This window comes from Lathamus discolor, chromosome 3, assembly GCF_037157495.1.
Source record: "Lathamus discolor isolate bLatDis1 chromosome 3, bLatDis1.hap1, whole genome shotgun sequence".
NCBI classification, from domain to species: Eukaryota; Metazoa; Chordata; class Aves; order Psittaciformes; family Psittacidae; genus Lathamus; species Lathamus discolor.
Genome location: NC_088886.1, coordinates 71,862,568 through 71,886,406, shown reverse-complemented (window position 1 = coordinate 71,886,406; position 23,839 = coordinate 71,862,568). Strand labels below are relative to the sequence as shown.

The following is a 23,839-nucleotide window of genomic DNA, read 5'->3' as shown; positions in this document are numbered from 1 at the left end:
TTAAAGAGTGATGGTTAGAAGGATACAGGAGAGCTAATGAACTGGTTGTTGTCCGTTTTCCTGACGGTTTTCTCTTTTTCCAGCTTTTCTTAGTGGAGGGCTAGTGAAAAGGATGGCTGTATGGCTGTTTTCTTTCATAAATGAGGGATGTAAGGTTACAGATTACAATTTCATTTGGCCATATCCTTTCTGTAACTGAGTAGTAATTAAAATCAGGCTAAAAATGGGTTATAACAGAAATCAGAGAATCACTGGTGCTTCTAAAGGGTTGGACTAGGAATAAATAAATAGTAAGGTTTGGTAACCAGAACTGTTGAATTGGATGAGGAGTGAGATTTGAAACTGAAAGCTCCTTCATGTTATGATCATTTACCTCTAATATATTCAGGGTGAAGGAAAACTGGCTGGAAATTTCCTGTCAAAGCAGAATTTTGATGGAAAATGCCAATTTTTCTCAGGCCCACATTGTGTGATTTAGGTGGACAAGCCCCTGTGCAGGAGTGAGGCCAGGCTCTGTGTGTAGTAGGAGGCTTAGGAACACAGAGCAGTGAAAGAGGGACTGACTTCTTTCCTCTGGAACACATCATTTTAGCATGTACTGAGTAAAATTTAAACCAAATTAAGCTTTGAATGTACAGGATCTTTTTAGTTGTATTGAAAAGGAAGGGGAAAAATAACCTCAGCTCCTATCAGACAGGTGCCCAGCATCAGTGTCCAGGTGCAGCACAAAGTCAGGATGGGGTGATAACGGGGAGGGAGGGGGAGAATTGCAAGGGGATTCAGTGGCATGCAGCAAGTGATTGCTGCTTATACCCCTTTAAATGGAGCAAATGCTCTTTAGGTGGTGTTTTATAAGTGGCAGTCTCTTCTAGGTGTCTTTGGGGGGTGCAAAGTTTATTATGAATATTGGCTTTTTGCTGCTTGGAAAAAAGGTAAGCCTAGGACATGTTGTGTTGTTTCTTCTACTTGTTTTGTTTCTTTTGTTTAACCCAACTTTGCATGGAGCTTTCTCCAAGCTCAAAAGTGTGTGCAGCTTTTTATACAGGGCTGACTTTTTCTCAAGAAGAAATGTGCTATCAGAAGTATGCTCTGTCTGAAGGGGGATTCTAGATGCTAACAACTTTGCTTCATTCCATATGCTGAACTATCCCCAAAAGCTAGAAAGTCTTAGGAAAAGCTGACCTGAGTCTTCAAATTTCCTTTTTGCACAGGAGGATATTTAAGATGAAGAACAGTTACCATCTTGCTGCTTGTGCTTTCTGCTCCTACTAACTAATGGTGATTGGAATAAACCCTTACACTTCTTTTGCCCCTGCTTGCTTTGAGTAGCTCTGAAGTGTGAGACTGGCTAGAAAATCCCATGAAAGACCAGCTATGAAGATGACTTAATGTGGGGGCTTTTTGTGCTCTTTTTCAGCACTGTGCTTTCCTGTGCATGAGCTTACATTGAATGCCAACAAGCATTCAAAGCAAGTGCTACTGCTTTATGACTGAGTGAGCATCCTCAATGTGTACAACAGGTAATGCCTTTCCTTTACCAACTTACGGATATTCTTTCTGAATTTTTTGGTCTCGCTGACTTGAGTTTACAGGTAACACAACTATTCTTTGAGTTGATGCACAAAAGGGTGAAAAAAAGATAATGTAGCAATAGAAAAAAAAAGTTTTCTGCAATAGCTCTCTGTATTATCATGTGGTAAAACTGAGGCTGTTCATACTACGGAAGCTTAAAGGCAGCATCTCTTCATGCATGTGGGAAATGAGCAAGTGGCTAGTGAATGGCTGGCCATGATGAAGAGATACCCACCTGAGGCATCGCCCATGATGTTCTTGAGAAATAGCATCACAAATACTGATGGCTTTTTTCTTGCCTCTTTTCCTGGCCAAAATAGTGGAGTAGCTTTCTCTGCACACTTCAGACAGGGCTTAAAAATATCCTATTAACAAACAGAATAAAAATAAAAGCTATTTTTTGTCCTAAAAAGTAACTTTGCTTCAGTTTTGTGGCCTTTATGAGAAGGAAACTAATCTATTTTAAGAAGAACATGTGTAGAGTATAAATAGGAGTTTACTATAATTTGTCAATTATCCCAATTCTAGTGTTTTTTTTCATTTTAAAACCCTGTCTTTGTTCTCATATGAAAATGGCATAAGCTTTGTTTTCTTATTTGGGGAAGTGCTAATGTTTCTGCAGAAAACATTGAAAATGTTTTTTGTAAGGAGGTCTAGACACTGGTATTTCCCTCTGAGCAATGCACAGAACGCATCCTGAGACAAAGCCTGGCTTGTTTGTGGACTATAGCACAATATAGCAGCTGCAAGCAGTTAAGGGTTAGAGGAATCCTTTCATAGCTGCTGTCCTCCCCACACAGACTCACCCATCTCTTACTCTGCCTGTTCCCCCAGGACTAGGAGTGTAAGATATTAATGTAAATTTCTTCTTATTCCTGTTGTTTTGGGAACAGTGGACGTTAAACTGAAATAGATAATGATCTGGGAAGGCAATATTGTGAATACTTTTGAAAATGTGCATAATGCTGGTACTACTGGTTCCCCTAAAGCCCTTAAAAGTTCTGGTTTGGCTAGTTTTACAACCAAGGGAAGGAGGAAGGTTTTTTGGTGCTTTTGGTGTTCCCACTTCTCCCAGTGGAAGAGCAGCACTGGTCCTTGAAGGTATGTCATCAGCCTACAGGGCATGTGTTGAGTGTCAGATGGGATGAACTGGATAATGGCCATCTGGAGTGCCTGCACAAGGAGCTGTGGTGCAGTCTTCTGCAAATTAATGAACGTGTTCTGGTGTTATGATTTGCTTATAGTTGTCGTAAGCTAATGGGATGTTTACCCCAGAATTAATCAACCTTGGGGAAATGCTATGGTCCAACCTAAAAGGCCTGCTCTGATACCTCCTGTCTACCTCAAAGGTGTAGGATTCTTCCTGGAAACTCCTAGCCTCTCCTGGCTTTAAACTCTGGCAAGGCTGGCTGCCATTGAAATTGCATTCAGCTTGCACCCTTAGAGTGTCTTGAGTGCAGACAGTAGCTGGTTAGAACAACAGGCAGAATTAGAACTTGCACTGTTTCTGCAGTGATGGCCCATTGCGATCCACCATATTATCCCCTCTCCCTATTTCTGCCTCTGGCTTTACACCCTACAGTGGGAATTTTATCTTCCAAACACTGGCTGAAGTCTCTCATCCTTGTAGTACATCAACAACCCAGGCAGAAAAGACTGCAGACTGTGGCTCAGTATCCCTCCTTTTCCTTCTTTTTTTTTTCTTTCTTTCTTTATTATTCCAGTCTTGACATTAATGTCTGTGGATTTCTTTTCTTCTGGCCAGCCCTTTGGTTCCTTTGCTTTGACATTCTTTCTGGCTCATTTACTGATTATGTAAGTAAAACATCAAGGCTACATTTTCTCCACCAGATTGCCACTTTTGAACAAACATAACAAACTCCAGTCACTGGAAAGTTACTGGTGCAGTTTGTGCATGTGTCTGAGATCTACCCCTTGGAAGCATTTCATTATAAGTACAGGAGAGCAGAACAGTGGTATCTGACGTCACTTCTTTGAATATAATTATTTTAAGGATGTGTCCCATGGTGTGGGTTTGGCGCATGCTCTCATGCAAATGCATTTTCACCACCAATTCCCTAGTTCCATGTGGAAGAGAACTGGTTACAAGAGCTGTTATTATCCATGTGTGTAGTGCCACTGGTTTACTAAGTGGGAACTGCCCATAAGAATGAACCTTTTGCTGGTTCTAGCCTTAAATTATAAAAAGTCAACTATTTATTAGACACTAAGCATATATCTCTCAAAAGGCTGGGTGGAAAGATGATGCATGGGCACATAGAGTATTCCTCACCTGGCTGGAACATCTCGGGGCACAAAATTGGTGGCTTCAATGGCGATATTGCCTATTACCACCCTGACATATGGCTCGTAGAAACTGAGATTGGAAGCTCTATAAATGCTGTATTTACAGTCTAAAGTTTTATCCTTCTTGTGTTGATCTAAAATCAATGAGGTGGGGAAATCATGCAAAAATGGGGCTGAAGCAACAGGCAAGGAAAAGAAGCTGAGGTCAGCTTTAAAGAATATAAAGCAGCTGGAAATCTGTTGCTATGTAAACAGTGTTCGCTTAGCACTGTGGAGATGCTGATCACTAGTAGCTGTGTCAGTAATCTACTGACTTCCATTCACAGGGTGCATTGCTCAAGAGGCGTGTGATGACAGCTAAGGAGGCAGGATCTCCAGAGCAGATGTGGTAGAAAGCTTTCTGAAAGAACGTTTCCATACAAAGAAAACTTGCTTTAGCAAATTCAAAACTTCCTCTGTAAAATGCTGGCATCAGTGTAGCTTGGTCATAGAAACTAATGAAGATGAAGGATTTCCTTTCAGAATAAAACTTTCACTTAAAATGTGCTGGGTTTTATAGTATCAGCCAACTTCAAAACACCACTTCTGAACAAGTCTTCCCAACTTTATTGAAATAGAATATGTTTTGACTCCAACAGGCATTTTCCTGAGATAGTGATTTAACTGTTGAAACATGAAACTTCTCTAATTGGGGATGAAAACTGACTTGGAGGTTTTCAGTAAAATTGACATCTCAGTTCCTATGTCTCTAATTAGGAGTTCTGAGGATGCCCAACATAGGGAAGGAAACTTTGAAAGGCAGGTCAGGGGAAATGGCAAGCCCTGTTTTAAACCTACACCTCCAAGTGTCACTTTCATGAACTAATTTCTGTATAATCAATGACTAATCACCATAATGCTGGGAGTGCTTCACAGAACCTCATTAGAAGTTGGTGGTGGAAGCAGAACTGTAATTTCCTCCCTTCAGAGATCCTCAGATCCATATCCAATAAAGTAACATACTGTTTGAATCTTTAAAGCTTATTCTAACTTATTTAGCTGTCTTCAGGCTACATCTCTAAATCACAGTGGAGAATGAAGTGGCTGTAAAAATTACAGGAGGGAAGTGGAGTATGGAGAAAGGGATTTCCTTAAGGAAGGGGTGGGCTTGGGGATCCACTAGAGAAGGCAGTGCTATAAGGAATGCAATGTGGAGACTATTTCAAGCACTCCTCAGAACATTGAGTGTCAATGCTGTGGACATGAGTTAGGCTTTAGGATGAGCTCCTGTGTGGCTGAAGCTGGGGGTATATTTAAGTATTAAATGGAGATTGTGCAGAAAACATCTGAAGAAGGAAACAATTCAAGATATTGCTAGCATGGCGTTCTGAATGTGGGAAGTCCCATAGGAATAACCCTTTTTTAGCTATGTCTGCCTCTGTGGAAACTATGAGAGAAGCCACAAAGGTAAACAAAGGGCAGACACCTGAAGTGAGAAACCTCTGTTGACAAGGACTGCTTAGCATTCGTCCCTAGGGCCCTCTCCGCATCTACCATGTGTTTCTATAGCCTGATGCCCCAGGTGCTGTGCTATCAAGTCAATGCTCCCTGAGGAGCACTCCGTAAGAGGCCAAACCTGCCTCTTAGGAATGCCACTAATTGAATCTGATGCTGTGTGACTTATTTCTTCTCCAGCTGAAAACAGGTGAAGTTGCCTCATTCCAAAGCAGCTGACTCTGACTCTGTTCCATGACTCCATCATGGAGGGGCAGCAAAGAAGAAACACTTCAGCTGTGTTGACTAAAAATCAGACTGCTGACTCCACACTAGAGTGTGAAAGGAGAAATGGGAGCCTGGCACTGCAAGCTGGCCTCCTGCTGCCTTCTAAGTATTGCAAGTCAGTGCTAAGGAGAGAATTCGCTTACTTAAATCAGTTTGCAGTATCTGTGGCCGCTTTGCCAGCTGTCTGTCCTGGCTTCTGCTTGTCTCAAGTCAAAAGACTTCTCCTTTGGAGAGCTTTCTCCAAGGGGTCAGCTGTAGGGGGGCAAGAGCCTTTGCTCCTTCCCAAATAATGGCTATTTTCTTTGAGGGAATAAAGCCTATTTAGGCAGGATGCTTTTGCAGCAGATGGGATCTTTCAACTATCCCCAGGCAAGAAACAGCTGCTCAATAGTAGTGACAGAAAAATGTGAACAGATTGAAAAAGTAAAGGCAGAAGGGGTTTTTCCATGTTTGTTGAAGAAGTGTCTTTCATCTGGCTTATGATGTCTGTATGTCAGATTTATCACTGAAGAGGCAGTAATAGATGAGGAAGTTTGGTTGATAGCACAAATCGGAGGACTTCTGGGGCTGTTCTTGCACTTCAGTGTAGTCTCCAGAAAGCCAAGTTGTTGCCAGAGCTGTGATGCACAAGGAATGGCACATGAAGAGCATTTGTTACCTGCGAAGTTTATAATTGAAAGCAGGAGATCAATATGGCCTTCTTGCTGATGCCAGGCACTTCAGACATAACTGAAAAGCAGCACTAACACATCTTACTGATGTTTGTCAGTTGCAGGGTTGGAAGAATCTTGTACCTTTGGGTCATATGAATAAACCACAATTTGCATGTCTCCTTTCCTGTCCTTGGCTTCTCCAAAGGAGCTTGAAATAGATAATAAACCTTCTGAGGGAGAGAAGATAACCTGTTCTGGATCACAAGGTGATTTATCAGGAACAGACCTCAAATCTTGCTTTACAAGTCAGTGTCCTCTCTACCTGCACTAATTTTGTGTTGGTGTGAGGCTAAGAAAGTAAGATCTGGGTGCCCTCCAGTCCTCCTAGAGGTACTTGACTAGGAACAGCACTTTCTACTTCATTTTGCCCTATACTGAGTACTTTGAAGAGGGTGGAGTAGGTGCTGCTGCCAGTCCTGCAATAAAATATTTCCCCACATCCAAAGAACTGGCTCTGGGTGGAGTTGAGGTCACCAAAACAAACCAGTCCTACTGGGACTAGGGCTGATGGGACCACTCTTGCAAGACTAGATGTGAATGTCTGAGTGTACTAAATGTAGTCAGTAAATGGCAGAAGCTTGTATTTGGCTGAAGCCTTAAATGGTCACATCAGCTACAATCTACCCCATGCCAGGATCATAAAACCATGCTAAATCCCTGTTTGCCAGCTTTTGATAAAAAAGCAAAACCGGCATGCAAATTCCTTGCAGATAAAGCTGTATGTTTAAGCACTTCCTCTCTATAATTTAGTGCCCTTTTTAAACTGCTCAAAATCGATTACTTTATTGTAGCTGACATAACTCCAGAAGATAAATATTATTTCTAAGTAGGTGGTGTAATGGTGGTTTGTTATCCTAACATTCAGGCAACTCGTACTGGGATACTAGCTAAAAGAGTGGAAACTCTTTTCTTCTTACTTTTTTTTTTTTTTTCAGTTTCAGAATGTTTCTGAAACTTTCAGGCTTGTATTTTCAAGCACTTGTGGAGTTGTCTACTGAAAGTGAAAAAACTCACTGGGCAAAACCCCATTGTGCTAATGACTAAGCAAGGACTAACTTCAGAAAGCTCAGAGTCTGATCCTGCTTGTGGGAGAGCTAATTCTCATCCAATGCCCTACAGCCTCTACAGACTCTTGCTGTAATGTTCTGGAAACACATGTTTTTGAGCAAAGGTGCTTGATTCGCTCCTCTTCTCTTTTTGGAGAAGCTTTGAGAAGGAACTTTCTCACACTCTACAAGCCAAAAATACACTTGCCTATTCCAAATGGGCAAATGGAAAAGCCATTCAAATTCACTGCTTTTTGAATCTCCAAATGGTTTGGCTCATGTTCTGCTCTAGGCATGGCTAATACTTGAGATGAGGAAGCTATCTGGCTGTTACAATTGTGTGTTGTTCATTGTTACTACAGTATTCATCCTGAAGGGATTTCTTTTGACCACTTGTAGGTGGGGGAACTCTATTGCTACTCTATGGGTAAATGGGTGCCCAGCTCTCACTTCAGTGCAGTTTATGCTGGGTTTGGACATGCAGTGAGCCAAAAACCTGACTGGGTAAAGGAATGGTAGGTACAGTGCCAGGCAAAACATGCACCAGGGGTTAAACAGCACTGAAAAATGGGCAGTGAGATGAGTGCAATGAAACTTCAGTGGCATTTCAGCAGGACATCAGTGAAGAGAAATACGTTGCATCAAACAAATTTGAATACGGAACAGAGTAAGCCAAAGGGGTTGGAATAAATTGATGGGACTTTGTTGATTAGAATTGATGTGCTTTGCATTGGACACTAAAAGCAGCTCATCATGTATGATATTGGCTTGAGTTTGTCACAAGCCCCAAAAGATTGCAATCACTTGAAGACTGATGTTGACTTTTGGAGCTTTGTTTTCAGTTTGGAGTTCTTAACGGCTTTTAAGTTGCTGTTTGAAATTAGCCTAAGAGTCTGATTTTTTCCCTGTGTACCTGTTGTCAATCTCCACATGTACCTTACACCAGGATCTGTCACATAGGATGTCCAACATAAACCCAGAGTACTGATTTACTTTTTGTGAGGACACTGCCTGGACAGGTGCCTCAATGCATAGTGCTGGGGTTTTGTCCAATAGCTGTCAGACTGTGACTTCTTCTGAGGTTGGATCTGAAATTCAGGCTTGAAAACCTAAGTGTCTGGTCCAAAGGGGAGAGAGCAACTTCCTATTAGGGTGGAGTGTTTAATTTGTTGTGAAGTGTTTTTATAGTGTTCTTTCTTTCTTGAAAGCTCTGTGCAGTTGTTCAAAACCAAAATGCTGTCAGCCTTAACAGCAAGTCCTGGAAGCAGTTTTCAAATCACCTTTCTGATTCATCCTGCCCGTTTGCTTGCAGGTATCTAATCTATACGTAAACAGTTAAAGTTTCATGCTAAAAAAAGGTGCTCCTGCACATACTTACAGCTTGCACTTTTGTAATGAGGAGGTTTAACTGCCACCAATACAGTTATATTGGTGTTCTGTCAGTCTGTCCAAACACAGTACTTTGTGCTCAGAACTCTTCCTTAAGCTGGTTTTGGCTTTACTATGCAAGGACCTCGGGCTATTTAACAAATGTAGCTATACTCCTGTTGACACAAGTTCATAGAACTAGCCCAGCTGCATGGAAAGCTTTGAATGGTAGGAACCCCAGCACCCACGAGGTGGTCTGGAATCAATTTCCATGCTATTAAGTGATGTTTTCACAGGGCATTCAGGGTTTCCATCACATTCCCACTACTCTGTGGGTCATAAAACTCACCACAAAGGTTGTGTCTGAAGCCTACAGACCCTGTTCTTGCCCAGCCTCTTCTTTGCCTCCCTGTCTTGAATTCTTCCTTGATGAGATCACTTCCAGAATGCATTAGAGGGGATGAGGTAGATCTGGTTTCCAAAGGGACTATACCCAGCTGCTGCAGCTGCTCAGTGGGAGTGTACCATAGGCAGCAGGATGCTAACAAGACTTCATTTTGTATAAATGAAAGATGCAGTCAAGTTGTTCAAAACACCTCCAGTAAATGTTGTAAATGCCTTCTGGATCAGCTGCTCCTGTCTGCTGGTGTCCTCTTGATCTTCACAGGTGCCGCTGGCTGTTTTGCCCTTGCCCAAATACAGTGAGCATACTTTAGTTCCTAGAAAGTGGGGAGACTTGGTTTCAAGCGCCTCAGAGTGCAGCAGGCCTGTGGTGTGATTATCTCACAAGCTTGGAGGCATGCCAGTCATTTGGAGCCTGCCACTTCCAGTAAGCATGTACAGCTCAAATCCACATCAAGTATAATTGTGGGCTTGAGCTAAAATGAAAATCTAGAATGAAAGCAACTAATTCCACTTTGAAATTGGCCAAGAGACATTCAGTTTGCTAAAAGGAAACACATTTCTACAATAATGTCTCTTGACCAAGACTGCTGGTACAGTTCAGTCTGCAGAGCAGCTTTATATAAAGCTGCCACATGCTGTGGGAGGAAGTTGCTGTTCAACTCCTGCCACACAGGTGCCTTTTTGATAAGATGCTATTCAGGAGCAGTGTTGGCATCTTCGTGTGCCACCACATCATCTGTGTGGCAGTTCTGGTAGGAACGTAAAGTGCTGAGCCACAGCTGTGCCTTCAGATGGTGTGTTCTGGGTTTGCAGGGGGTCGTGGTCAAAATGTGTGGCGGATCAGATGCGGTTTTAACTTGCTGAGTGGACCAAATGCTGCAGGGTAGTTAGCTTGAGGTTAGCAATTAGCTTGAGCCTAGTACTAAGCTCCCAGTCTCTAGGTTAGCCTAGAGTAGCGGTTGTCAATGTGAATAATACTTGGTAGGACAAGGGGTAATAGGTTTAAACTAAAACAGGGGAAGTTCAGGTTAGATATAGCAAAGAAGCTCTTTACTGTGAGGGTGGTGAGGCACTAGCACAGATTGCCCAGAGAAGTGGTAAATGCTCCATCCCTTGCAGTGTTCAAGGCCAGGTTGGACAGAGCCTTGGGTGGGATGGTTTAGTGTGAGGTGTCCCTGCCCATGGCAGGGGGGTTGGAACTGGATGATCTTAAGGTCTTTTCCAACCCAAATCATTCTGTGATGTTATGACACAGCCAGTGTGTTACATGGTGAGCAAATATTTAAACACATCTGACCACCAAGGATGGGACTATAGGTACCTGCTTGTCTCAGCCTTTCTGGCTCTATAAATTGCTACTGCAGGTGTACTTTGAAATGCTGGAGGACTTGCCTTGTGCAGTTTAATGCCAAGTGTACAGAACTAGCTTGTGGCCTTAGGTCTTGATCAATCTAGGTGCTTGAAAGCAATATAAACACTGGTGGTGCTGCTCAAAGAGCCTGCTGAGGTTTGATCCTCCTTCTGTAACTGGTGTTGTACAGAAAAAGGGGGAGGGATGACACAATCCCCTCAGTCAGCTAAATCACTTTGCATATGACCCTCAAACACTGCAGCAAATAACACCTGCTTCCCCCATCTTGTTTTAAGATCATAATCTCTTTTCACTTTGTTGTTGCAACTGCAGGGGGGCTTGGCTTTTACCTGTGGGCAATCCTTAGGCTGAGATTAGCATACTCATTGGAGGAAAGAAAACCTGAGGGCAGCTTAAGCAGTGCCCAGCTCTTGTTCTGACCCTTGATTTCCCCCACCTGATAAGAGCTAGTTCCTTCTCCCACAGAAAACTCGAAAACAGCAGCTGGTTATACAGTAATGGAGATTAAGAAAAAGGAATTTGCTGAAGACCTCAACGCACTGAGAAGTCTCTTGCTTAAACCCTGTTTTGCACTTTGCTATCGTAGTTTACTTGAGTTGTTCCAAACCCAAGGAAAGAGAAGGTGTGCTGTCAACTCATGAGTCAGTAATTTTCAAACCAAAGGTGCAAAGGTGAGCATGTTTTTCTTAGTGGTTTACTGGCAACAAGTATTTATGACAAACAGAGAGCAGGAGCTGCGTGCTGGCTTGGAGCTGCTCATTGCACAAACCTGCACTGAGGTATTTGGAAGACCTTAAGGCTGCATGGGATGTGCCTAACAGGCCATGGTAGTAAATCTCAGCCTAAGATTTAAGGGATGATAATGGATGTTGAGTTTGTTTTGTCAGCTGTATGCTAATACTCCTCCTTTAGCAAAACTTCCTCTATCCACTTGGTAGAAATTCTGCAGCCTCTAGGCTGTGAAGTTTTGGAGCATGTTCCCCTCTAGCTCTCTTTAAACCCCTGTGCAATATCTTATCTCTTGCAGGTGATGGTAATGGTGCTCAAACCAGTAGCACCCTCAGGGGTTTGCTAAATTAGGATAAACCATCCTTGGTAGAGATGTTGAGGCAAAGCTTTGGCTTGTCAACCTGTTGCTAAACAGCTTGTGGTATGCTTTTTGTTCAGAGAAATGATATGAAGTCCAGGTCAAGTTTTAACTTAGTCTGTGGCTTTCTGTCTTTCTGTCTCTTCCTTGAACTCTTGTTCAAACCTGATGGCTTTATTTCTTGGTATCTTCTGTGCTATAGAGCTGCTGAGCAACATTAACTTGCTTTAAAGGTGTCTGTATTTCAGTGGTGTCTCAGATCTTTCATGCATACTCACTCCTGCAAATACATCAACTGGTGACTAATTTTAAATAAATGAATAATCTCACTGAGCTGGGAATATTCCTATGAACACAAGCCCTCAGGGGGCTCCTAGGGGTTGAATGGGTTCCACATGTAAAGGTCTGTGGGAAGAAGTTTCTGTATAAAACACAATTCTAAGCATTTGTTTGTATTTACACAAAATACATTCCTTCAAAGATAAAGGAATACCTTCCATTTGTAGCTTAAACAGTTTAAATGATTTGTTATAGGTAGTTTTGAATATGTTTTCTACGCTACTTTTTTTTCTGATCTTAGTTATGATCCTATAGTTAAAAGACTGTTTTCTCCTTGTTGCTAAGAGAAAAACACACAAACAACAAAGCAACTAAATACAGTCAATTTAACTATTTGTAAGAAAGCTACACTAAATGTAAAATCAAATCCTTTCTCATTTTGTTCATTTGCACTACACATGTATTTCACAGAGCAATAAGAAGTAAAACTTTTGGACAGGAGCATGATGAAGGCCTGCCCTTTAAGGCGGTGATAAATTGGGTTTGTAGAGCTGCACACTTAAAACATGCCTCAGAACATGGTGTGACTGCAGAGTGAGCAGCTTTGAATCAAGTCTGTATGCTCAAAACTAGATCCCAGGGTTTGTTATTTGATCTTGGATACTCTTTCAGCTCTGGGTGTTGTATTTATACATATCCACAATGCTGTTCTTATGACTGTCATTAGAAACAAATGTAAGCAAAAATTACATGAAGTCCGAAATGTACAATAAAGTCACCCACCCCAATGGCTTTAGTTACGTTGCAGGCTGTACTTCTTCAAATATTACAGCCCTAAGGGCTTCGGGGGGGATGATGTGTCATCTTTAACATGGATTTTTATCTGGGTTTTGTGTGCTTCACTGTTAAGATTTTTCAAGTCAACAGCGAGGGCTTTTCATGTGGAAGTACTTGGGGCTCTGAAATTGCTATAAAAGCATTAAAAACATGAAACCCTGAAAACCTGGGGGCAGAGAGGCAGCCCTCAAGAAACAGTGTAAAGGACAAAAGGAGAAAAGCTGGTTTAATTGAGTGTAGCTGAGAGCAATGTATGTGGTGCATGCACACATGCATGTGTTTGTATGTGCAAGCAACACTGCTTACAGAGCAGGGGTGGCTATGCATTTGTGTGCACACTTGATTTGGTTAAGTCTGGAAGTGAGAGAATGCAGCTGTGCAATGTACAGATGTGCTCAGGAGCAAGAGGGAGGCTCCTCTTGGAGGCAGAGAGCTCATATGCTGAATTGCATTTATAGGGCGCTTGAAATTAGAGAGTGAGAATGGTCCCCTCATCCCATTCACAAGTGCAAACAGGAAGTGGCTTGTGTGGCCTCTGAAAAGACATGGAGTTAATGCTGGGTATTTCTGGATGCAAATTATAGGCAATATTTTGATGTTATCTGTGTACTTCAATTTACCAAGGTGCATTAAACAGATGCAAGTCTAAAAGGTTTTCAAAACCACTGATCTCTGAAAGCTGGTAGGGTATAATGGGACATAACTCCTATAGCCTTACTCTTCTTCCCAGCCCTCTCCTCCCTAAATCTGCCTTTAACTGTAGTTAGAAGGTAGATGCTGTGTTATGATTGCTCTTAAAGCTTCAATGTGTCCAAAAAGCAACAAATGTCAATTGTCTTAGTGTCTTGTCAAAGGTGTACAGAAATAGGTTTAATCATTGTTAGTGTAGGAATGTTAATGTATCAAAATGTGGATGAGAGTGGTGAGCAGCTGTAAACCATGCATGTAAGGAAATGAAGACCACATATGCAGGGATGCTTCTCACACATGGAGAACAACATGCTTTTTTGACGGGGCTATACTTAATTTGTACATTATGGTAGACAGTGCAAGTGACATTGTAGGTTGTAATGATACATTGATTTCAAATGTGTGGAGAAATATGATGGTGAATATATGGAATATTTTCTAAATGTAACTAGTATGCACACATAAAAATCAGTGGCATATTCTTTCCCTAAATATGCCAAAATGGGCACTACAGATTTATGTCAACATGCATTCAAAATTAAGAATTTTTTTCATCTGGATTTGGTTCAGGTATAATACATTCTTGTAACTAAAAGAATTTCAGAAGATCACAGACCGATTTGGATTGGAAGGGACATTAAAGCTCATCCCATTCCAACCCCTGCCACAGGCAGAGACACCTTCCACTAGACCAGGTTGCTTCAAGCTGCATCCAACCTGGCCTTTGAAGCATCAATTTTGAGGAACAGCTGAGACTTACCAGCTTCCTGTCAGAGTAGAGTATTTCAGAAAAGTAGAAAACAGAAAAAAAAAAAAACATCCTGAGTTGCAGACACAATGCACTCTAAGGCACAGCAAACATAACCATGCAGTTCACAGCCATTATTGCTATTTCTGCTACATCTCAGTTATTCATAATTTTCTATTTGAAGCAATGGCTTAAAATAGAGAAAAAGGGGGTATCTCTGACTGGGAAGGTCATCTCTTACTGTGACTTGGATAACATGGCTTGTACTTTGCACAGAATAATGTTTGCTCCTGGGTGACAGTATTGTAGAGACTAATATTTTCAGGATAATCTGTATTACTGTGGGGTTGGGGAACCTCCCCAACAAACAGCTTCACTGTAAGCATAACTATTTTGATGAAAAGCTTATACTAAACCACCTTAAGGTTCTGCTTTAGATGGCTTTAAGTACCTGTATCAGAATCAACAGTCATGTAGTTGAGACTGGTATGAGGGCACAGTGAAGTAGAGCAGGGATGTGGATAAAGACTTCAGGTATTCCTGAATGCTTTATCCAATAAACTAAAGCAAAGAAGACTGCTTATTATTGCCTTTTTGGTAAAACCTTTCTTGGGTCCTTGCTGCTTCTTTCTGCCAAAGCTGCTCATCTGGGTTTAGTCATCACTTCTGACTAAGACTTCTATCTAAACATTTATGTTATAAAGGCTTTTGCTATTGTTTTGGTATAAGGAAAAGTACACAAATTTTGATTCTCTTTCTGACAAAGCATATGGTCCTCATAAGGACCACTCAGAGACACTTAAAATTGATGCTGGGTTTCTCTTTTACCCTACAGCAGTGAGAAATATGCTGGTGTATGGCAAGCCCTACATCACTTCTGACCTCTCCTGGACCTGCCTCTTCAGATATAGCTAGCTCCTTCTTCCTCTTCTGCTTTCAGAGTTACATCTTGACCTGTGCATCTGTCACCAGATCTTCCGTTTTTGTCCTGGTTTACAAGCCTTTGAGTGACCTTTCCCAAGACCTGTGCACATGTGACCTGTGCTGTTGCCATATGTCATATGGATGATGCTCTCCTCTTGATTTTATAGATCAGGGTGCTCATTCCCTAATTTGTCATTAAATATGATTCCAGCTGTTTCAAGCATTTCTGTGGCTCCAGAATGGTCTGTTTTCAATAAGTAGTCCAGAGATACTGTGGGTCCAGACTTCCCAATACTATCATTATGTACAGAGCAAGATAGGAAAATATCAAGAACTAAGTTGTCTTGCTTTTTAGAATGTGTTCCTAAGGATTTTGATTGCTATCCAAGAATGTTCAAATAATCCCTTGTTTCACTGCAGATGAGCAGTGAATTTCCAGCAGGGATGGTCTTAGGAGACTGGTAAATCCACATGTAGTTTCATCTCTTCCAGGTATTTCTCCTTGCTTTTTGCCAACCAGTGTTTCTCTTGAACATGTTCATTTTCTGTAGAAAGCCCTCCTTGTCCTATTTCTAAGCTTCTTGGTTTTCTTCCCCAATCTCCGAAGGTTTTTTTTTTTCTTTAACCTAGATATTAAGTACACTTTTTGTCATGTGCTTAAATCAGTAAGAAATCTCAGTTCTAAAACTCTGTAGAATTATCAAATAAGTTGCAGATATATTATCATTGTTACTTTAAATTTGAGGTTTGAATATTACTCAACATACATGGAGCAGCTGAGCTATAAACTGTAACCTCATACGCGGAGGTTATTTGGGAGTCCCCACCAGGGAGAGCTTGTTGTAAATGAGCCAAGCTGAGGAAAAGCTGCAGTGGAAGCTGAAGTTTGCCCTTTTGATTCTTAGATTTCAAAGCTAGAAAGTGTGGGGATGCTCCGCAATGCACCTTGCGACAGCTGAAGTTGTTCATGCTATGTGCCAGTCTAGCTTCACTCGTTTTGGAATGCTCTTAGAAACATTTGGTTTGTTTTTTTTTTTTTTTAATATGAAAGTCAATTCCATAATGTGATCACTAATATGGATATGTTCAAGATAGCATCTACCTAGCTAATACGTAAGTAATTGGGGAAGGATGATAGAGGAAACATCAAGAAGGACAATGCTAAACACCTGGGGCACCTAGTGGTTATTTCACTGTGCTAGAAGTCTGTGCTTCTATGCTGTCACTGCTGCTGGTAGTGTGCTGGCTCCTGGAGTCCACCTCTTCTGCACTACACTTCTGGTGTTAATGTTTGTGTTGTATTTATCTAATATATTACAGGCAGGCCTCCTTTTTTAGCACTGGTGGTAGATTTTTTGAAGCCTGTAGCCTTTACTTACAATATCAATAAATCCCCATTTGTTGCTTAACTGTTAAGGAAAATAACATTCTTTTTCAGTGAATGCTGCCAAAGTGGCTGCCCAGCTCTACTTCATGCAAAGAAGGCTTAATAGCTCTCTTTTGCTCTTCTGACCTCCACATTGCTTTGCTGCCTGGGACACTGAAAAGGACCAGTGTACCCCTGTGGGTACCATCATAACACAAGCAGCTTAACATTTGAAAGCAAGCTGCATTAGATCTTGATGAAACAAGGGTGGGGATGGCAGAGACTCTTGTCCCATCCTGACAGTTCTGCCTTGGGGGTTTCTAGATGCACTGGAAAACATGACTCTTTTCTGGCTTTGGATTAAGCTGTTCCCAAATGTTTGGATTTGCAGGGATACTATCCAGCTGTTACACCCCTTCCTCTTGCAGAGCAGCATGTGTAACCCTCACCATGTCCTTTTTCAACAAGATGGTAACAGACAGTGCAAGAAAAGAGCCCATATTCCAGATCCCCACACTTGTCAGAACAAGCGTTGCCATACAGCGCACTTGTACACAGCTACAAAATCTACAGGGTGGTATTATCTGGTAGGTACCTTCTAACTGGTCTGAATCTAGGAGGGTGAGCGCTCATACGTGATATAGGATGAGCTCATCTGGCTGTCAGGAACCTGTTTTGAGCCCATCTGCTTGCAAAACCCTTGGGTTAAAATTATTACAAAATACCAAACTGCAGGGTGCCCCAGGATATCATCTGGATTCATATGTGAGAAACAAAGCAATCGATAGGGAATAATAACTTGAAAAGCCAGTCCTGGAGCCTCTGAAACCACATCAACGTTATTGGGACGAATTTCCAGACTGGCATCAGCTCTCAACAGCTTTGATTTCAGTTGTAATAAGATGTGGCCAAGAGGTCAGGGTTTAGCTTGACAGCTGGTAGTAATATCAAACTTCATACCCACTGCCTGCAGTATCAGAGTAAAGATAAGGCTTGGGATTTTAACTTCTCTTATTTTCTCAGTTTTTCAGCTGAAATCCACTTATTTGGGGAAAACCAGCTAAAACCTAAATCTTGTGTTGCTGGATAAGATGGTCTTGGAATAAAATCATTTGGGAGGGCTTGGTGTCTCCAGTTCACATGCCAGAACAGAAGACTTCAGGCAGGGTGAAACTTTATGAAATGCCTTCCCAGGGAAGCTTTAATTTGTATAAAAAATAAAACCAAATTTATAGATCAGAATACAGAAATCAATCCTACGTGACCAGGAGAACAGTGAGTGAACCCATTGTTTAGTGCTCAGTTCTGCTTTTGTTTTACATAGCAGGCTGCTCCTCAGGAGTAAAAGATGCTGTAGCAGATGAAAGCGATTCGCCCATCTGTCAGAGGTTATAGGGAGCACTTTGAATACTCACAAATACATGATGATTGAATCAGAAGAGCTTAACTCTGAATCAAGGAATTAATCTCATCCTGCTCAGCCTCTGTCTAAATACAAGTGTGCCCAATTTTGAAATGAAAAAAAGCTATTGGATTGTATTGGATACATTGCAGAGATGGGTATTGTGGGGGTGAGAGAATTCATCTAGAAGTCTGGAGTAGAAACAGTTTGGGAGAGCAATGGCTTAGCTTGAATTCCTCTAATTTTGGTTTCATTTGATGGAAATTCACTGGTTGCTAGATGAGGCAAATCGTTGTTCCCCACAACTGTGATGTGAACAAACATAGCAGTAAAAACCTTTACCCATATGAACATTTGGTTTCTTTTAATACTGCATCCCTCCCTCAGCTTAGTTACAAATAAAACCATTCCAGCAGGATAAATTGCTCTACTTGCCCTTCACAAGTATCTCTTGATGGAAAAACACAAGCTTAGGAACTGTTCTAATTCCCTCCAAGGTGCGTAATGAGACCCACATAACACTTGACAAATTCAAGAACTGACAAGTGGATGTTTTTCCATGCCCAACTTTACTGCCTCACAAGAGCTGTGGAATAAAGTGAGAAACATTTCATGTATCTCAGTACAAGCTGATTGAGTTGTTACAAATGATCATTGCAGCCGAAGATGGAGGATAATACAATGAGAACTGTTTGAGTTCTGTCACCTGTCTACATATAAACCTGGTAACAACTGCGAGACTGTCCTGAGTATTTTCTAGGGCAGGGATTCCATGGGTGGGTGGGTGGGGGAAGAATATGGAGAAAACAAAAATCCATCCCATCAAATAGGGAGAGGAAAGCCAAAGGTGCTCTGCAGCATGGGTGTCAGGTGCTTGTTTGGAGCCACAGGAAGGTAACTGCTACTGTCCCTTGCAGTGCTGATCTACCATTGAAGCTGTTGAAACCTAGACATTTTTTAGCTGTCTGCAGTTTTTCTGGGTAACCAACTTGCAGCCTCTTGAAGGAGAGGGGATTTTCAGGGGTGTAATCCTAACTGGAACTGAATTTGGGCACTGAAACTGGTAATTAAAACCCCAAACCAAAACATCAGTGCCAAAAACTTAAGTCAGTATTGGGAAATCTTTGAAAGGCGCCAAAGGATTCAGACATAATTTAGGTAGAAATTGCCTCAAATCTTTTGGCTTGGATATTCTCAGTCTATTTCTTCCCTGTGATGATATGCTGTTTCCAGTTGTGCCTGCCTGGAGCCCTTTCCTTTGAAAGACAGCACTGATTTGAAGAATGAAGTGTCATAATCCACAGGTCTTCCAGCAAAACCTTGAGGCTACAGTATTGCAGATGGCTATAACCAGAACCTATTGTGCAGATTGGAAGCTGAGATACTCCAGGACACCTAAAGCCTCAGATATGTTCTCTGCTCTATTAAACATCTCACAAGATCTTGTTTGCTGGTGAGAAAAACCAAACATAAGCATTAACCAAACATCTCATAGCCCTCTTAGACATACTAAAACATCTTGATTCTTCTTATTGCCACTAGCATCTCTTAGCAGAGTACAAACGGTAAGGTATTAATGTTCTTCAATGTGTAGAATGTTTTCAGAGGGGTACTGCATGTTTTACATACATTGGGTTGAGAGTGGACAAGCCCTTTGTGGACAGGAAAAGATGGTGCTGGAATATTTTGTTTATCATTCCTAAACTTCATTAAGGAAATGGCAGGTTACTTCTAGATGCTGTGAGCATTTAATCCAGTGGATTCGAAAGGGAGACAAGTAGTTTACTTTTACCAGCTTGAATATTATGCGCTTTCTCCTCTAGAAGATATATCATGACTTAATTAAAGTATTGTGGTATCAGTCATTCAAGGTATGAGCTAGCCATTGGAAACGCTATGGAAGTGCTGGGTATGTCCTACTTCACACCATTTTCCCTGCTGCAGCAGGGAAGATGAGCTCATACCCCATCAAAGAGACTGGTGGGCTGACATGGTAATTTGTTACACTTGAACTAAGAGGGGTGTGTGTCTAATTGGCAGCACTAATTTTGTATCTTACCATTATGTAGTAATGCCAATATGAGTCTGTTGGACAATTCCTTAATGGAACTTCACTTACTGTTCAAATCCTGTGTTTAGATGTGGTGTTTTGTTTGCTTAAGCTGAATGAAGTAATGATTACTTGGGCCTTCTGAAAAGAAACATTAGCTTTGAGGAAAAAAATAAGTTATTTCTCCTTAGCATCACCTCCCTTCCATTTCTGTTTGTTTCTCTTTCCTAATTCCTCTGAAGTTCAGAGGTTTCACAGTCTGAAGTGATGGTCATTTGGGAAACTCTTGATATAGAGACGTAGGAATTGAGTGTTTCTATCTCTGAAATAAATTCATCTAATTTCATGTTAATGAGAATATTTCTCTTGTTTTGGGGTTTTGTTTTTTTTTTTTGTTCCCCTCTGGGAGAGATTCTTCAGCAGTAAGGCTCTAAGAATGTATGGCTGAACTATCTACTGCTGCTCTGATTCCAGTGGAGTTGGGCCAGCAGAGGCTCTGGCCCGCTGTTTGTCCGTTTCTCAGAAATGCTTTTCTGAATAGATTTGCACTGTTTCCCAGAGGTGTTTCCCAGAGGAAGGCAAACTCCACTTAATGTATTAATCCAGGCAAGTCCGCAAGTGGAAGAATCATATGGCAAAAAACACACATGGGAGTGAAGGCTACCTCATGTTCAATTGCCTTAACAGGTTATATAGTGCATGAAGCAGTCAATAATAACTCTTACATCTTCATCTAGATATAAGGATCTATCATTTGTCTGGCTCCTGAATGTGTATCTCTTCTCCCTCTAGCAATTTTTGAGTACATAAATGAATGTCTTACATATCACAGGGTAAAATCAAGTACTTGGAGAGTCTCCCACTTAGATATAGTGAGGTTAAATCTGGCCCATAACAAATAAACTGAAGAAAAAAGCAGGTAGGTGCTCATCCTGCGCCAGCTTACTTCAGCTTAGCTATTCCTGTAAATTGACTGATTGATGGCTTGGCCTTGTGAGTGAAGATTTGGGAAGGACTTTGACCACCCTTACTACAAGCATGATGACCAAGGGCATGTGAGATATGCAAATCTAGCTGAAAAAGGGTGCTTAGGCAATGAGGGAGTGTCTGACCAGGACTGTCATCTCCTGAGTAATCTCGAGCTACCCGTGCGCTGGTCTGCCCGCATGCAAGGTTGGATCTGCAGCTTCCCACGCACCTTGTCACCTGCCGTTTTGACCCTCTCCTGTCCATACAGACAAGTGAGAGCAAGCCCTTCCAGCCTGCGCAGTGGATTTTTTTAGGTGCCTGTAAATATATCATAATAATCATGTCATGTAATGAGTAGGGTTGACTGAGGCTCACTGGCTTCTGGGTTTTGTGGCTGGTATTTGTTACTGGTATAAGTGATGCCAGGACACTGATGCATCTTGTTGGAAAAATATCTATTTGTTATGGGCACACATCTTTGTCTAAATGTGCCAGAAAGGTCAGCTGGGAGGAGCTTGCGTGATGTATTGCTGTTGCTGGACACTTTCAAAGCTGGAAGTCTTGCCATGCTTGCAGCTTTCATCCATGAGTGCAGGGATATCTGCATGATATAAACATTTGTGGTCCTTTGTTGTAAAGTCATCTAACTTTATAAAGTTCTAAGCACTCGGCTCTGTGTGAACAGCGAGACTGTGATGGTCTATGTAATGATATTTTCCTTGAGGCAGTATTCCTCCTTGGTGGGAATTCTGTGGCTTATTGCAGGATGGGGTGCTTGTTACTGAATAAGATGACCCCCTTGGACTGAGTCAGTGAGGGAGAGCACTTCTGTCCTTGGAGTTAGAGGGAATTGCAGGTTAAATGTGCATCCCCACTCCAAAATGAATGTCACAGACAGCACATGAGCTCCATTGCATACAGCCTTCTACAGGTGTCTGACTTCCTTGAAGCCCCTCTTTTATAGAGGATTACGGTAGAGGAGTCTTGTCTCTAATCCTGAAGCACCAAAAATGTGCTGGCGTGGAGGGAGGAATTGCTTCCATTTCAGCAGCTTTCAGGCCTTGCTGCAGACACTGGGCTGCTTGAGTGCGTATCTTCCTGAGAACAGACTGAGTCACTGGCCAGTTCTAGTGTCCTTTTTTGCACAACTGGCAGCATGTCTCTGCTTTTTTAGATGTGGAACAGTTGTGGCATCTCTCCCTGCTTTGGACAGAGGCATGGCATGGACTTGTGGCTCTGTAAAAAAGGCCACAGCCTTACTGACAAGACGCCATCATATGAGTCACTTCGGAGCAATAATATTTCAAGCAGTCTGAGCAGTTGTGAGAAAGATCCTGATATGAGGAGTCTTCTGAGCTCTAGCCCAACTGGATCCATCCTTTCATGCTGTTTCCCATTATCTGCTACTGCAGACAAATTTAAGAGCAGCTGACTGCAGAGCTAGGAGAAAATTTCCAAAGTGCTCCTGAAAGAGACCACCCAAAATTCCTGACCTAAGGTAGAAATGGTAACTGGGAATGAACCCTTCTCTAGAGAAGAAAAGTTATGGCCTACTGCTACTTAGAACAACCTTATTCTCCTTCTTTTGGAAACCTTTCTTGATTATGCTGCTAAGAGGTACTTCTGTTGGGGACTAGAATATGCAGCCATATACTAGGGGCAGATAGATGTGTCTGCAGGTTTTTATGCAAGTTGTTCCGCCAAAAGGGGAGCTGAATGTTTGTGACTGAGCATCCCAGAAAGCCTGGAAGGAGTGGGGATGACCCCAGTCTGTCCCTTTGGCAAGCTTCAGTAAGAGCTGGAGAAGGAAGAGCCATGATGATGGGGACAATGTTATGCTTCAGTAGATGATCTGTGCACTAGAGGGCTATTCTCAAGGAGCCTGCAGGGGAAAAATCCCTTTAGTAGACTAGACAAGGTACAACTTATTTCTGTTCCACCTGTGCTTGTTCAAGAACAGGACTAAGTCTGGCCTGCCAGGTATGTTTGTCCCCAGAACACCGTAATCTTTTACCATAAAACACTAGCCACTAGAGCTTCCATGAAACACACTGAATAAATATTTTCTCCTTCGCCTATTTCTGTGAAAAGGGTCTTTTGATGGAAAATATCATTAGTACATTTGAAAAACCCATCTCCTGACTAGTTATTTACCAAGTCTTTAAATACACAGGCTGAATAATTGACTCTTGTAAAAGCTCTGCCACTGTAGACCGTGCAGAAATGCCCCATGTCTCAGTTTGGAGGCTCCCGTAATTTCCTCCCTGTGCTGCAGGCAGTGATGTGGCTGCATTTGTGTGGATGCCCAAGGGGAGAACTTCTGCCGCCACTCCCTGTCTGACCCACAGGTGCAGGACATACTCAGTGTCTCAGACCTTCTACTTTCCTGTGCTCCGTGTTCCAGTCTGTGCTCAAATGGAGAATGGAGCTTGAAAGACACTGTGAAACCTGCAGATGTCAAGGCGCATTGAATTTTCAACACCTTATGTTTCTGGTAGGGCTGGGGTCAGTGTTGTCCCTCAATACTGTCTAACAAAAAGACCAGCCTCAATTACTTTAGTAGAATTTAAGGAGTTTTAACGTGGTTTTTGTACTCCTCTTGTGTGGAGCGGAGGGCTGGTAGTGTGGTAGTGCTGCTCTCTCATCTAACCAGCACACTTTCTGAAAGCCCCTATCTACAATCAACATGTCTGTCTCCTCGCTGAGTTCCTATTCAAAGTGGTCAGTGGTATGAGAACTCCATCTTGGGTGGAAATCTATGGAACATCTGGCTTGACACAAACTATTTTAGAATATGCCTTCTACTAAACATGACCTATTTTGCTGCAAGCCAAATACACATACATATAGAAACACAGTTGAGAGACTGATGAAGGGTTACTGGGTAAGCAGTTGATAAATCTTCACCCATTTCACATCTCACTGAGCTTTTTACGAGCTAAG

General features: G+C 41.9%; 1 long non-coding RNA gene across 1 annotated transcript; it reads left to right on the top strand.

Moving 5' to 3' along the window:
- Positions 1–846: 846 nt before the first annotated feature.
- LOC136011052 (uncharacterized) lies at positions 847–5,036 on the top strand. The gene is made up of 3 exons (XR_010611169.1): positions 847–932; positions 1,418–1,520; positions 4,206–5,036. It is a non-coding gene; the product is annotated as an uncharacterized LOC136011052 (long non-coding RNA).
- Positions 5,037–23,839: the final 18,803 nt, after the last annotated feature.